Raw genomic sequence first — 11,347 nt, forward strand, 5'->3', positions numbered from 1 at the left:
CAGCGAGACTATCTCAAAAAAAAAAAAAAAAAAAGGAAGAAGAAGAAGAAAGAAAATGTCCCTAGTTGACATTTGATCACATCTGCACTGGTGTTGACTTTATTTCTTGTTATTACTGAGAACTTTAATGCCTTTGGCCTAGTTGGTATCATTTACAGGAAGGACACCCGTATGTGAAAACAACTCCCTCACAAGCCTAAAATCCCATGAAATTTTAGTTCTTGATGTTATTTATCATTTTACTGTGCCCCTTCCATACTACTGTCATTCCTGCCTCTAATCTCTAGACCTTTTAAGAAATACCAATGCACCTGTTACCAGCTGTCAACAACTTGCTATGAATCAGAGTGTCATGTCTAGTCATTATAGAGCTCAAATAAAAGTTGCTTTGATGGAGTATAAGGTACAGGCCCATCCATCATCTCTTAAAGGAGCAGCCCAGAGAAAAACCTGGAAATGACCACCAGATGTCAGTGCAATCATTAAAATACTGATGTGGCTGAGGTCTGGCCAGAGGGGAACTGTGTCTGAGGGGTAGCCAGGGCAGAAAGCATTAATTCATACATGTGCTGGGAATGCAAAATTTCATCACCTGGGTATTTCTTCCTTTATCAGACATTCTCAATGTACATAGTCCACTTTATGCTTTTCTTACTGTTTTTAAAGAAATCACAAGGCAACCCCTGCTCATAAGGAGCTTACTGTCCTGGTATCTGAAAGTTGTGGTTTCTTTTTCAAAGCAATGTCCCAGGTGAAAACAATGAGGAAAGAAGAGCTCTAATTCCTCCCTCAGTAGGGGTGGCCATATCATTGGCTGGCTGACTAGGGCACTTCTGACAGTGGGAGGGACAACAGGTGTAAACTAGGACTCTCCCAGGACAACAAAGAAGCACGGTGGCTCTGTTCCTCAGGAATCTTCAGCTCCTGTCCTTTGGCCTCTAGCTCCAGGCCTCCCAAGCTCCTTCCCTAGCACCTCAGGCGCTGCCCTCCCCTTGAACTCCCAAGTTCCCTCCCCTGGACTTTCTTTGCTCCCTCATAATTAAGCACTCTCAACTGATACTGGGATGTGGGATAAGAAATGGTCAAACAACTTCAAGTAAAAAAATTCGTGTTCTCCAAAACAAAATAGAGCTCTGAGAAGAGAGCAACATTCAGGTTAAGAGAAAACCACTTTGGGGTTCGCTGGGGCCTCCTCAAGCCGCCATGTTGAGGATGTTCCATACCTATATGTTGCCCACTGCTAGTGTCTCTAAATCGACCATTTGAGGATCTCCGCTCCAGAGGCTGCAGGTAGAAGACAGGGTAGAGAAGATGGAAAAAGCATAGGATTTGGAGCCAGAGGACCTGTACTCAAGGTTTACTACCTTGAGGAATTGGCTACCTTTCTTTTACTTTTTTTTTTTTTTTTTTTTTTTTTAGTAAGAGTCCCACTATAGTGCCCAGGCTGGTCTACAAACTCCTGGATTCAAGCAGTCCTCCCATCTCGGCCTCCCGAAGTGCTGGGATTACAGGCATGAACCACGTCCCCAGCTACCTTCCTTGATCAAACAAAACTCAGGATTTCTATGTTTGGCCTTGGATGAACAGTCTCCTTGAAAATGGGCTTCTGCATCTCACAGTATGGCCTTGTGTTTCACAAGGTTCTCCTTGTCTTGCAGGCAGTTTTTCTAGTTACCTCACTAGCCTAGGGGTGGTGATCATCCCCATTTTAATATTCTGACTCCAGTGTGACTCCAGAGCCCAGCTGAGCTGAAGGTAGAACTTTGCATCTAAAAGCTTGGGGAAAATGAGACAGCCATCGTGATATGCCGTGAAATCAGCCCAGCTCACCTACAGTGGTGGCTGCCAAACCTAGCTGTGTATCAGAACCAGCTGAATGGGAGTTAGAAAGAGATTCCTGAACAGTTTGTCCCTAGACCTTGAGCTAGTATTTGGAAAACCCTGGAGGAGCATTCCAGGCTTCATCTCACCCTGGAGTCTTAGTCTGAGATGGTGTGTGATCACCATTTCAGCACCTGCCACCACCTGCGAGCACTCTGTCCTTCTGCTTCTTCACTGTTGTATCCCAAGCACCAAGTTTAGTGCCTAGCACAGTATAGGACCTCAGAGAATACAGTGCTTGCTGAACGCTGGCTGGTGGTGCAAAGCTGGACTGCTTAGTTCCTGTTTCCTGCCTGGAGATACATCTCTTAGCTGGACATATACCACCTTCTGGGCACACCATACTTACCCAGCCACAGGGGGTTCTGGTTCTTATATTTTATATTACAAGTCATAACCTGATTATCACCGTGGAAGTACAACCCTGTGTAGGTGATGGAGGGCATGTTTATCTCAGGCTCTTTTACTTCTTCACCAAGTGATTTTAGGCACATGACTTGACCTTTCTGGACCTCAGTAACCACATCTGCAAATTAAGAATGATGATAAAAACCTGCCTCATTGGACCATTAAGATGATAAATTGAAAGTAGGTACTCACCGGGCTTTACAAATTGGCTATATGAACATCATTGTTATTCATTTGATCCTGAGGGCTAAAAGTGCTAATGTATGAGGAATAGTCACTTCATTCAACCAATATTTAATGAGCTCCTACTTGGTGCCATGTACTATACTAAGTGCTGGGGATACAATAAAAGGAAAAAACAGACCAATTCCCTGGATGACAGTCCGAAATAGTCCAGCAGTCTTTTTTGTTCTTGAGACAGGGTCTTGCTCTCTTGCCCAGGCTGGAGGGCAGTGGCCGATCATAGCTCGCTGCAACCTCAGCCTCCTGGGTTCAAGCAGTCCACCCACCTCAACCTCCCAAGTAGCTGGCAGTACAGGCATGCCCCACCACACCCCGCTAATTTTTGTATTTTTTGTAGAGATGGGGTTTCACCATGTTGCCCAGGCTGGTCTCAGACTTCTGTGCTTAAGAGCTCCACTTGCCTCGGTCTCCCAAAGTGATGGCCAGCATTCTTTTCTAGTGATAAGATACTCTTACCCCTTCAAGTCCAATGTTTGTGGGCTTGGCAGCCTCTCCTTTATAGTAACAGAATCTTAGAACCTCTCCCACCAAAATGTTTCTTCATTATTTTTCCTTTTCAGATACTGAATATGTCACTAAATCAGGGCATCCCAAGTACACTCAGACCAGTCTTGTCATCTATGGTTTTCAAGAGGGACGCACTCACTTTATTCCCTCCTACTCCAACTCCCACTGGAGTGGGAGGAATAAACTTGGTGTGTGTGTGTAACTAAAAAAAAAAAAAAAAAAAGATACTGTGCTGGGAGGAAGTGAGAGATACGGGTGAGTGGTAAGAGAAGAGGTGGGTTAATAAAGTACCATAAACTATGAACTTCAACAAGAGAATGTACTGTCTCACAGTCCTGGAGGCTACAAATCCAAGATCACAAGTCCTTGGCCACATCTGAGCCTGCAAAACCACTCAGAAAACCCTTGCCCCAGAGATCACCCACCCTAACAAAGTCACTTGTACCCCGTCCTCCCTCACCTGTCCTCAAGCATGATGCCTCTTGCTAGTTCTAGTTACAAAATAAAAACTCCTTCGTCTGTAAGTGGATGCCAACAGGTATAGCTGTTTGTATGTGGAAAGGAGGGTTGTCTTCATTAGCAGTAATATACCAGAAGTGCTTTATTACACAAACATCCTTGAACTTCACTACAACCCTGTGATGTAGGCAAAATAGGAAGAAACCAAGACCTTGGCTGTGATTTGCTCAGTAACTCAGAGGCAGGAAGTGATGTAACAGAAACTACAACTCAATGTTTTTGACCCCAAGTCCAGTGATTAGTCTACTACTAATTTTGTGGCTTAGTGCTCCTGTTCATCCTGAACATTTTCAGGCCAGTTTATGGGAAAAAGGTAACAGAAGCTTGCCTGGTGAAGTTAGGCAGTTGGCCTAGTGTGAAATTTTTTTTTTTTTTTTTTTTTTTTTTTTTTTTTTGAGACGGAGTTTCGCTCTTGTTACCCAGGCTGGAGTGCAATGGCACGATCTCGGCTCACCGCAACCTCCGCCTCCTGGGTTCAGGCAATTCTCCTGCCTCAGCCTCCTGAGTAGCTGGGATTACAGGCACGTGCCACTATGCCCAGCTAATTTTTTGTATTTTTAGTAGAGATGGGGTTTCACCATGTTGACCAGGATGGTCTCGATCTCTTGACCTCGTGATCCACCCGCCTCGGCCTCCCAAAGTGCTGGGTTTACAGGCTTGAGCCACCGCGCCCGGCCTAGTGTGAAAAATTTATCGTGGGTAAGAATCTGTATGGAGACATGTAGATGATTAGAAACAATTCTGGAAAGGGATCTCCAAAGAGATTTCTTTTAAAATGTGAATGTGAAGAAACTGAGAAGCAGGAATGGGTAGGGATTGAGGAGCAGTGTCTGGAGTCCTGTATTTACCAACTTGCCTCCCTTAGTATTATTTGGAGTTTTACCAAGAGCTTGCATTACTTTTATTATTTTTTAGAAGTCACCATCCAGGAAAGAATATAATAATTTTTTATATAGTTATAAAGATGTGTTCATCTCATCAGTCGGAAGCTAAATTTGTCTTTCCTATGAACTAATGATGAACAATGAAAACGAAAGCCTCAGGTCCAGTAAGTGGATGTTATGATGAGAATTTCCATCCCTAGCAGGGGAACCATATGACTCATGCAGGCTTCAGGGGCTGTTTTCTCTCATAATCTAACACAGCAGCCAGAATTATCCTTTTACAACGTAAATCAGATTATGTCACTTGCTGGATTTGAAACCTTTTGGTGACTTCCCATTATATCCAAGGTAAATCCAACCCCTTCCCCTGGTTTCTGAGGCCTTCCATGTCCTTCATCTGGACATCTCATGTGTTGAAGTGTGTCCTCCAAAAATTCATGTTGAAGTCCTCAGTATCTCCAAATGTGATTTTATTTGGAAACAGGGTTGTTGCAGATGTAATTAAGTTAGAATGAGGTCATACTGGCGTAGGGTGGGCCCCTAATTCAATATGACTCTTGTGCTGATTTGAAGGGGAAATTTGGATGCATGGAGAATGTCATGTGAAGATGAAAGCAGAGATGGGGTGATGCTTCTATAAGCCAGGGAACAGCAAAAGTCACCAAAACACCACCAGATGCTGGGGGAGAGGCACAAGACAGATTCTCCTTCACAGCCCCCAGAAGGAACTGATTCTGCTGACACCTTGATCTTGGACTTGTAGCCTCCAGGACTGTGAGACAGTACGTTCTCTTGTTGAAGTTCATAGTTTATGGTACTTTATTAACACACCTCCTCTCTTACCACTCACCCTTATCTCTCACTTCCTCCCAGCACAGTATCTTTTTTTTTTTTTTTTAGTTACACACACACACCAAGTTGATTCCTACCCCAGGATCTTTGCCCTATATGTTTTATTTTTCTCAAATGCACTTTCCCCAGACTGTCACATGACTGACTCCTTCTTGTCAATCAATTTAAATGTCTTTTCTTACAGAGGGCTTCCCTGACCACCCCCAGCCATTTTTAATTGCATCATTTTTCTTTGGAGAAGTCATCATTATCTGATATTTTCTTGTTTGTTTATAGTATCTCTTCCCCAATTACAACGTAAGTTCCATAGGCTTTTTTTTTTTTGTTTTAGAAATGTCTCACTCTGTCACCAAGCTGGAGGGCAGTGGTGTGATCATAGCTCATTGCAGCCTCCAACTCCTGGGCTCAAACAATCCTCCCACCTCAACCTCCAAGTAGCTGGGACTGGACTGCAGGAGTGAGCCACCGCACCCTGCTAGTTCCATAGGTGTTCTTCACCTTTGTATCCCCAGATTCTACTTAGACTTACCTGACACACCATAAACATAATAAATACGTACTGAATGAATGAATGGAAAGAATTCTTCACTGACAGACTCATTCATTAAACATTTATTGAGTCTCTGCTATTTGAGAGCTACTGTGATAGAAATTGATGCACAAAGTCTAATAAGACAGGGTTCCTGCCTTTTGACTTCCTAAAAGACTGTGGCTCCTGCCAGGTCCCAGTACTGGTGTAGTAGAGCATGGGCTTTGGAGTCTGACAGGCCTAAGTTCATATCCTAGCTCTGCCACTTAGTAGCTGAGTGGTCTGGTCAAGGCACCTAACCTCTCTGTCTCTCAGTTACCTCTTCTGCCAAATGGAAATACTAATACCTAACCCAGAGAACTGTGGTAAGAAATAAATGAGATAGGTAATGTGTCTGAAAAGCTTTGCAGTGCCTCGTTGGTACCCAGTAGGTTCTCAAAAAAGGGCATTTCCCTTTCTACTTCACTCTAGTGAGATAAAGCCCCTCTTCTCACAGCTGTCTGCCTTTCTTTGGGGGAGATTAGCAGTTCTCTAGGACAGCAGTAGAAATAATTTGGCCTGAGGGGAGCCCCCGGCTTACTCCAGTGCTCTTATCAGGGATCTCTGAGGAGCCATTCAGGTGGAGGCACCCAATGTTGGAAATAAATACCCAGGGTACTTCTCTTCATGCTCCATATAAGAGGTAGCCATTCATTCATTCATGTGTTCATTTATTCAGCAACTATTTATTGAACATATATTCTGTTCTAGGCACTGTGCTGAGTGCTGGGAATATAGCAGCAAATAACACAGACACGGCCTTGTCTTCACAGGACTTGCGGTCCAGTGGAAATTTTTGTTGATTTGTTTTCCCTGTATGCCTCCAGCAAATACGTATTGGGCCTGGCAGTTCTAGGCTTTCTCTAGCTTGAGAAAATAGTGACTATGGCAACTAGATTTTTATCATACCACTACCAGCCATTGTCCCAGATGACCAAGTGGCCCTGGATCTGGTGCAGGCAAAGAGAACAATGTTTGTCCTTTAGTTTTGCAGGCTTAGGAACCCTCTGCGAATTATTGTTAAAATTTCCACGTCTTGGGTGCCCTGTTTCAAGCACTGGACTTCATGCTTCACATCCATGGTTTTGCTTAATCCCCCACAACAATCTTGAGAAGTAGATACTGTTATTAAACTAATTTAGGTTGATTCTAATTTTTGGCTTCTTCTATGATACACATTCTTGTGCAGATATCTTTGTCCAAATTTATTTCCCCAGTTTGAGATAAAGAAAGGGAAGTGCATGCCAATGGATAGGTGAAGTGACTTGCTCTGGGTCACACAGATAATAAGTAGTGAGATGGCATTCAAGTCCAGGGCTGTGTGAGTCCTGGATCTTTTTCCACAATACCACAATGTTTCAAATATCTCCATAGGATATTTCTGTAAAGGAAGCATTACACAGGGCTAACTGCTGGAACCTTGGAGAGCCCTTGAAAGAAAAAGTAAAGGTCAATCACACTCAGTTGATAAACAGGAATCCTCAAGTATTCATATCTTCTTGTATTAGTTATCTGTTACTGTGTGACACTATTACCACAAACTTAGCAGCTTAAAACAACACACAATTATTACTTTACAGTTTCTATGGGTGAGGAGTCTTGGCATGGCTTAGCTGAGTCCTTCATAAGGCTGCACTCAAGGTGTTGGCTAGGGCTGGTCTCTCATCTGAGGCTCAATTGGGCTAGAATCCACTTCAAGCTCATATAACCGTCAGTAGCATTAAATTCCTTGTGGGCTACCAGACCAAAGGTCAGTTCCTAGCTTGCTGTTAACCGGTTGCTACTCTCAGTTTCTTGCTGTATCGGTCGGGGTTTTCCAGAGAAAAAGAAGTCCTAGGATGTGTATATGTGGATGTGTACATATGCATGTATGTATTGAAAGATTTCTTTTAAGGAATTGGCTCGTGATTATGGAAGTTAGCACGTTCAAAATCTTCATGGTGGTCCAGCAGGCTGAAGATCCAGAGAAGAGCTGGTGTTGCGGTTCAGGTTCAAAGGCCATGCACTGGCAGAATTCACTCTTGCTCTCAGGAGGTCAGGCTTTTGTTCTATTCAGGCCTTCAACTGATTGGATGAGGCCCACCCTCTTTAAGAAGTCTGCTTTACTCAAAGCACATTAATTTAAATGTTAATCTCATCCAAAACCACCCTCACGGAAGCATCCAGAATAAACTTTGACCAACTATTTTGGTACCATAGCATAGCCAAATTGCAACATAAAATTAACCATCGTTAGATCAGTGTAATGTGGGAAACTAAAAATATATATATTAACCATAATGCTTGTCATAATGGACCTTTCCATCATGACCACTTGCTTCATCAAAGTTAGCAAGGAAGTGAGTCTCCTGACAGGGGACACCTTCCAAGATTATGTAACATAATCACAGAAGTGACATCTTGCCCACACTCAAGGGGAGGAGGATTCATTCCACGAGCATGAATTTGAGGAGGCAGAGATCACACAGGCCATGTTAGAGTCTTTCTGCCACCATCTACTCCTTAACTTCCAATGATTCATGTCTCTCTCAAATGCAAAATGCATTGATTTCTTTCTCAATATTCCTCAAAATCTCATCCCACTGTAGGATCTGTATGTACAGATGTAGTCTAGAATCTCATAATCTAAATCAGGTCCAGGTGTAGATGTAGTCTTTTAGGCAAAATTCTTCTCAATTCATTGATCTGTAAAATGAAAGAGATGTAATCTACCTCCCATAAAACCAACATAAAGTGATGGGAAGGCTTAAGATAACTGCTATAGACATTTCCATTTGAAAAGGAAGGGGGAATGGGAGGCATGTGAGAGTCACTGGTCCATGACAATTCTGAAATCCAGCTGGGCAAATGTTCAATGTTCCTTGATCAGTTCTTTAGGCCTGTTTGGTCTCTTAGTTCTGCCTTCTGAATTGTCCTTCCTTTTCCATGAAAGGTAGCACATGTTTGCAGCTAAGTAGTTTATCAGCCCGCTCCCTGCCGGTAAAATTTTGGGAGTCCAGCAGCTATCTTTGATTTTATACTCTGTCTCCATCCAAGCTTACAGTGTTTCTGCTTAAATAACTTACTTAAAAACTTTTGAATCTTCAGTGGATTTAACTGGAGTTTGCGCCATTAGAAAGAAGACATACCTACAGATCTGTTCAAGATAAGCCCTTCTTTATCTTGGATTCCTTCTGCTATGACTTAGGTACACGACTCTTATGCTTCCTACGAGGCCCTATTGTTTGAGAAGTTCTTTGTGTCACACCTTTAATCTCTTGAAAGGGCACTTTGTGTGACTGAATACCACTCTGATCCTTTGATCTTTCTGAAATTTTAACAAATGGTTGCCTAGTTGCTGTTGGCTTTTTCTCTATGCCATACTTTCCTAACAGTGCTTGGAAGCCATTTCTTAATTTTAGCATGTTTTGCCATCTGGAGAGGCTGAGAATGAAGTACTGATTTCTTTTTAGTTTAAAAGTGCTTCCCTTGATTTATGTATCTCCTGTCACATTTTACTATAAGCATCAAGAAAAAAACAGCCCACAGCTTCAACACTTTGCTTGGAAATCTTGTTAACTAAATAACCACATTCATCATTTACACTCTACTTTCCACATAATTGCAGGCAACTGTTTCAGTAAGCGGTTTTTCCACTACTTAACAAGGATCTGCCATAGCTCTCTGCCTGTCACATGGTACATGCTTCATAAATTTTACTATTGCTATTACAACATACACAATGAGAAACAGTAACACCTATCTAATGAGATGGTTGTGAGAATTTCATCAGATTATATGTGAAGCTGCCTGACATATAGTAGGTGCTGTAAACCAAAAATAAAATTCTAAGCCCTCCAACCATTTGAATGGACTCCTCCTCTCAGCCAAGGGCATTTCAAAGTTAACCTGAAAAACTAGTTCAGGCCATAATGGGAAAGGGAGTTGGACATGCTGTATGATTCCCTTCTCCCTTTTGGAATTCAGGCACAGCTGATCAGCACTAATATCAACACAGGGACCTTAAGCCTCATAGATCAGACTCTTTAAGTCTGATAAGAAACATTTAGAATCTATTCTCTCTGAAGCCTGCTTCCTGAAAGCTTCATCCACGTGACAAAACCTTGGTCTCTTCAACCCCCTGTCATAACATAGACATTCCTTTCTATTGATTCCAGGTCTTTAGATAAGAACCAATTGCCAATCAGAGAATCTCTGAATTTACATATTACCTGGAAGCCCCTGCTTCCAGCTGTCCTACCTTTCTGGACTGAACCAATGTACATCTTACATGTATTGATTGATGTCTTATGTCTTCATAAATATATAGAACCAAGTTGTAGCCCTATCATGTTGGGCACATGTTGTCAGGATCTCCTGAGGCTGTGTCATGGATATGTCCTGAATATGTCCTTATAAAAAATAAACTAAGTTGATTGAGACTTGTCTCAGTTGTAAACTTTTTGGTTTACAGTATGCAAATCCCTTCCCTTTCCTTCTGTCATGAGCTGAATGTTTGTGCCTTGCCAAAATTTACATGGTAAGGCCCTAACCTCCAGTGTGGCTGTATTTGGAGCAAAGAAAGAATTAAGATGAAATGGAATCATAGGATGGGGCCTTTGATATAATAGGATTAGTGTTCCTATAAGAAGAGACATCAGAGTACATGCTCACTCCTCATTCTGATTCTTTGTTCAAGATGCCAAGAACCTGGACACCTTCCACCTATAACAAAAGTGCTGGGATGAGTGCACTCTGTGCTCTCTCTCTCTCTCTCTCTCTCTCTCCTCTCTCTCCTCTCTCTCTCTCTCTCTCTCTCTCTCTCTCTCTCTCTCTCTCTCCTCTCTCTCTCTCTCTCTCCTCTCTCTCTCTCTCTCTCTCTCTCTTTCTCCTCTCTCTCTCCCCTTGGAGGCACTGAGAAAGGCCATATGAGGATATAGTGCAACTGCCCAGTGGGTTCTTCTTGCCTGCTATTCAGATAGAGTCAATTTATCAAGACGGGGGAATTACAGTAGAGAAAGCATTTAAATACAGGTAGAGCCAACTAAATGGGAGACCAGAGTTTTATTATTACTCAAATAAGCCTCCTCAAAAATTTGGAGGCTAGGGTTTTTCAAAGATAGTTTGGAGGGCAAGGGTGTAATAAATGGTCCTTGTGGGTAGAGTCTGCTTCTGGGTGAGGGCCACAGACTGGTTAAGGGTCAGGGTGGGGCCTTCCAGTTATCAGAAATGCAAAAGCCTGAAGAGATATTTCAAAAGGCCAATTTTAGGTTCTACACTCGTAATGTTAATTACAGGAGTAATTGAGGAAGTTGCAAATCTTGTGGCCTCCACGAATCTGGTGGCCTTTCATTTGTTTTACAAAAGTGGTTTAGTTTTTGGGAAGAGTTGTTATCATTTAAACTATAAACGAAATTTCTCCCAAAGTTAGATTGGCCCATGCCTATGAATAACCAAGGGCAGTTTGGAGGTTAAAGGCAAGATGGAGCTGGTTAGATTGAATCTC

Source organism: Saimiri boliviensis, chromosome X (genome assembly GCF_048565385.1).
Source record: "Saimiri boliviensis isolate mSaiBol1 chromosome X, mSaiBol1.pri, whole genome shotgun sequence".
NCBI lineage: Eukaryota > Metazoa > Chordata > Mammalia > Primates > Cebidae > Saimiri > Saimiri boliviensis.